The sequence below is a fragment of the Malus sylvestris genome, chromosome 16 (assembly GCF_916048215.2).
Source record: "Malus sylvestris chromosome 16, drMalSylv7.2, whole genome shotgun sequence".
Classification (NCBI taxonomy): Eukaryota; Viridiplantae; Streptophyta; class Magnoliopsida; order Rosales; family Rosaceae; genus Malus; species Malus sylvestris.
In genome coordinates, this window is record NC_062275.1 from 30,986,758 (window position 1) to 30,992,603 (window position 5,846).

Genomic DNA, 5,846 nt, shown 5'->3' on the forward strand with positions numbered 1-5,846 from the left:
GCAAACATAGAACAATGATCTTGTCTCTTCAAACTGAATGGCATAATTCACCTTTTGTGTGCCTTTGTTTCCATTGTGATAAGCCACACATGACCAAATTTAGGTTTTCCTTCAAACTAACATTGTGATAAGCCACACATGACCAAATTTACCACATCTAGTGCATTTGGCTTTCCTTCAAATAAACATTTCCTATAGAGTACCTAATCACAGTGTTTGCAAGTTGTTTCATTCACATCTTGAATAGGATTTTGCTTGGGAGAAAAGTTAGTCCTATTATCCCACTTCTTTCCTTTTGATTTCCAATTCTTCTGAAAATTTTGATTTCTAGAGAATCCACCAGCCTTAGGGTGCTTAGCTTTTATATTTAAGCTTGCAAAAGCATTTTTCAGTTGAATTTTCAGCATGTTTGTTTTGTTCAAAACGTTTCAAGGAGGCTAAACTTCCTCGACCTCAAGTGCTTCAAGGAGGCTAAACCTCCTATGAACTCTTGCTGCAGAATATCCCATGCTCCTTTAAAGGTCTCTTCATTCATGATTCTAGGGAAGATTTGGTCTAAAATATCCTTGGATCAATCCAAGAGCTCATGCATCCTTCATAAGAGTTTCAGTCCATGCCAGCTTCTCTGCACCAGAGGAATCACCCTTCATTGTTTCTTTAGTGAACTCTTCATTCACTTTCTTTGAATCTGAGACATCAATTCTCTACAAGATCCTAGAGTCCATGAGAATTTAGTATGGTTTCCATATGAATTCTCTAGAATTCATAGTTGTCACCATTGAGAATTGGAGTACGAAGCTCTGCAGTACTCGATCTAGCCATATTAGACTTTGAAATCGAGAAATCAAACAAACTTAAAACTTGGATGACCTCAAATACAACTTAAAATGATTCAAGTTTTCTTCCACGGGTTCACGCCCCAGTTTAGATGATGAATCTAGGCTCTGAGGCCATCTTAGCATTTAGTAGTGTTTTTGAGCGTCGAAAATGGATTTGAACGATTTTAGATTTTTGGGAAAATAGTTGCCGAGAATTTCAAAGAATGTTGAAGATGGTGATGTGTGCATTACATTCATCAATCACACAAGAAGTGGGATATTACCGTTAGAAGAGAGAGGAAGGGATATTCTTCTCTCTCTTACATCAATACAGATCGTAGCCATTTATTTTGACAGCCTATGAGATGCTTACACTTGTTATAATTCATCACTTAGAACAAAGACTAGCTAGAGAAGCCACTTGGACTATGATCCAACGACTCTTGGAAATCAGCTGGAGGGTTATGCACCAACACCTTGAACCATTGTTGACCAGTTTTCAGATGATAAACCTCACCGCCGCATCTAACATTCCAGCATCAAACCCACTGCCGCACTTACCATCTGTTACCACACCCTTGTTGATTTACACTAACTAGGACGCAATTGATGTTCATGCTGCTCGCTGCACTTATACGAAAGGAAGAAAAAAAAAGGAAAGTGCTTGTTTTGTGCAAATTGAAGAAGGAAATGAAGGGAAAAGAAAAGAAGGAATTTGTTGTTTTATTGGCGCCTACGTATTACTGTTATTGGGCTTGTGTTTGGAGTTTGTTATTGCCTAATCACTCGAGTGCTTGGAGTGGTGACCGCTCGAGTGATGTTGTCCGAGTTGTCATTTACATGGTGATAAGTTGGATCATTTGTTTGTTTGTTGCAATTGGGATACAAGGATCTCATTCGTTTAGTGACGGTTCCCTTTTCTTATCTTCTAAGTCTGCTGCCTGTCAAAATTTGTTGGTTAATTAGTTTGCTCGCTTGTCTTGTCCACTTAACGATAAGGGTTTTGTGAAATCTTCTAAGATGTTAATGGGTAAAAGGATTGGAGTTGGTTGAATGTATTTACCGAAATAACCTAATCCCTTTTTTGTAAGGCCCACATAGAAATATGCTACTGAAGTGAGTAAAACTAAAGCAACCGTAGTATTTATATCATTTGTGGGTGCGACTAACTTCCCATGAGGTAACTGTATGATTTTCCAATAAAGGGAACTCATGGACCATATATATTCTTCTCCAATCTGAGTTTTGCTCACGTCCCAAATGAATTCAAGGACATATTCAAAGAAATTCTGACCGTCAGTAGGAATGGTTTGTTGATTACGAATGGCTATAATGGTTGACCCTAATAAAATAGCAATTACGACCCAAGAAGTAATAAGTACTTGGGCATGGACTTGGAAACTTCATATTTGCCAATAGAAATATTGGCCTACCTCCACACTGGATATATCGTACAACCATTTTAGTGTTTTGATCGAATATAAGAGAACATTCATATTACCCTCTAAAAGAAATAGAACTTTTAAAGGAATTATTTTGATTCAACCATCATTTTTTGACTTGCATACTTGAATTGTATATTTTGAATATCAACTAATCACATAATATCCCCACAATTATTTTTATCTCTTTTGTACTATTCAAGAATAGTAACCGATGCAATAAATCTATTCTACGGAGTTCCCCCAAAAATTTAGGTATCTTATTATTAATCAAGAATTTCGTATATAGCTAGAACGACCCTTACAAATTGCAAATACTAATTTGTTAAGAATTAATTGGATTGAAGCTATAGCTTCATCATTCACTGGAATCGAATCCGGGTCACAATTTGTATCGATTAAACAAATCATTGAAATTCCCAAAGTGATGCATTCTCGAAGAGCCGTATATTCTTCTTGCTGATCAACGATTATTACAATATCGGGTAACCCCATCATATATTTAATTCCGCCGAGATATGTTTGCAAGTGAAATACTTATCTCTTCAACACAACCACATCCCTATTCGGAAGAAGGTTAAGTCTCCCTGTCTTTTGTTCTGTTCTCAAGTCCCTAAACTTATGAAGTCTCGTTTCTGTAGTATACCAATTCGTTAACATACCACCGAGCCATTTTTTATTAACATAATGACACCGAGCTTTTATTGCAGCCTGTGCTACTGAATCAGCTGCTTTATTTTTGTTACCAACAATAAAGAATTGTTTTCCCCTACTTGCTGCATCAAAAACTAAATCACAAGCTTCTGATAAAAACCGAGCAGTTCTAGTAGGATTTACAATATGAATGCCTTTACGCTTTGCAGAGATATAAGGTGTCATTCTAGAATTCCATTTCCTAGTACCATGACCAAAATGAACTTCTGCTTCCATCATCTTTTCCAAATTGATGTTCCAATATCTTCTCATCATTTCTCCCCACACTTCTTTTCTTCTCTTTTTTTTTTTCTTAAAAAAAACACACTTGTTCCCATGGAACCTTCTCTTCTAACGGAAATTGTTCCCGTAGGAAGCCTAAAGAATCCTAATCTTCTTGACTCAATTCATAATATTTAAAATTTTGGAGATGACAACTTAAATCACGCGACGATAATCACCTTACCCTGCATAAGGAAAACCTCCTTGAAACCTTGTATAAAAATCCAAATCCAATGTGTACACCAAAAACAGAAATCCAAGTCCAATGTAATAGCAAAATAGCTATACTTCTGTCGCACCATTGTGATTGGAGAGATTGAGATGCAATATAATAAATACTCACCTTCTCTTTTGAAGATAATGATTGTACGTAGATGCTTCAAAACTTTCATCTGCAACTATTTAATTATAAAGAAAATAAATAGGTTATAAGAGAAAACAAACACAACACAATCAATATAATACATAAATTAATTGTTGACAATGGAATTTAAAAAAGCAGAAAGATTTCTCCAAAAAACAATACAATTAATGGAAGACCTATTGAAGTAAAAAAAAGGAATGAGTTTTGGGAAAAGATTAAATTGTACCTTCCAATGCCGAGGGCTTCTACACTCCCAACTGCTTACCTGTCAGTTTTAGTTTATTTTTATTTTTTTTGAGGGGCTTTTACATCCAATTATTTTTGGTGAAGCTTAAGACACCAAAACTCACTTCTGACTTTTTAATATTAGAGATAAAATCCCGACAGTGACCGAAAGAGAGGGCGAGAGAGATGGATCGGAAAGGGAGGAGACGAAATTAAGGAAGAAATATTATTAGGTTAGTTTCTCATGGGAAGAGAAAGGGAATTGCACAGAGAGAGGATACGAAAAGGGAGAACGGGATTAGCGAACAACTGTGGGTTTATGATTCCAAATCCTGTTGACCTGCAGCTTGCAAGGCTTTGGTAATTATGTTGGGGCTTAAAAAGACTTCTCTACTTTGGAGACGTTTATCTCACAAAGAAGAATGTAATGTAGCAGAATTGATAGGCAAAAGAAAGAAAGAACACTCAAAGTTTTTACACAAAATTTTTATTCACTCACAAACTAGTACAAGAGGAAACACTCAAACACTTTTACACTTCTTCACTCTTTTCTCACTTCTTGCTCTCTTAGTTGTTTTTCATCTCAACACACACACACATACCTATATTTATAGGCATACTTTGCCGACTTACTACTGCCCACCGCCTTTGGGCTTTGCATTTCAACCACACAAGTTTACAATCAGCTAGACCTTTCTAGCATGCACACCAACATTGGCTTGCATAATGTCCTCACAATTTTTCTAGAACTTTCATGATCATGTACACACTCCCACCGACTTACATAGCTGGAATTTTCCAGCTACTATTACCAACATAGATTGCTAGAATTTTCTAGCATTTGTACATTGGCTTTGGGTTGGATCACTTGTCTTGGGCTGAAGACAAGATTACCTTTTAACAAATTATTCCCAGAACTTGTTTCCTTTCATGGTTATTTCTATGAATGTTGTTATGGAAACCTAGTTTTATATGCAGAAGTTTGTGCAAGCTTTTCTATGCAAATACTTATTTGATACAAAAGCTGAAAGGCATGTTTTGTATGATATGAATTGATCAAGTGGAGTCAATTTATCCGTTATATATTAGTCAGGACAAGTGTTATGCAGATACCTGCCTTGATCTATTATTTGTACAAGTTGTTGGTCGAAGGCAAAAGACTGATATATATGCTGTTACAGATACCTTTTCTACTGCATATATATGTATATGTATGGATGTATGTGTACTGTTAAAGAAGCATGTTGGTAATCAGTGTTTATACTCTTAATATGCTTACTCTCTCTCTCTCTCTCTCTCTCTCTCTCTCTCTCTCTCTCTCTCTCTCTCTCTCTCTCTCTCTCTCTCTCTCTCTCTCTCTCTCTATATATATATATATATATATATATATGAAAGGAAGCATATGTCTAGAGAACTTAGTATTGATTACTCAGGTTGCATATGTGTATAGTATTGACAAAGCTTTTATATAACTATTAAGTGTTTTGAGTATGTCATTTCTATATTAAACCAAAATGACATTTGAATTAGTAGTGTGAAATTAGCAAGCTTAAGTATGTTGATTAGGATTAAAGTTCATGTCATGCATTTAGTGATTTGCTTATACTTGTGAAATACGAATTGACCACGATGGTGGTGTGTTAATAACTCAGAGCAATGTTTTGGAATCTAGGTAGGAGAAATACGGCAAACCTTTACAGAAATTGATTTTAGGGTAAATCGCCAAAATGGTCCCTGAGATTTGCATAACTCATCACTTTGGTCCCTGAGATTCCAAATTGATAAAAGTGGTCCTTGAGATTGTCCACCATACATCATTTTGGTCATTCTGTTAAAAACTTCGTTAAGTGTCCTGGAGCTCTTGGCCGAAAGTTTAGGCAATGTTCAAAGCTTCGTAACTCAATCGTTTCTTGATCAAATTCGACCCATAATATATCAAAATGAAGATAGGAAAGTTTAAAATAATATTATACCTATTTCAAAGCCCAATGGTTGCCAAAGATTGCCGGAAAATAGCCTCAA

General features: G+C 35.8%; 1 pseudogene; it reads right to left on the minus strand.

Moving 5' to 3' along the window:
* Positions 1 to 1,047: 1,047 nt before the first annotated feature.
* Positions 1,048 to 4,422, minus strand: LOC126606522 (ATP synthase subunit a, chloroplastic-like; annotated as a pseudogene).
* Between the last annotated feature and the right edge of the window lie 1,424 nt (positions 4,423 to 5,846).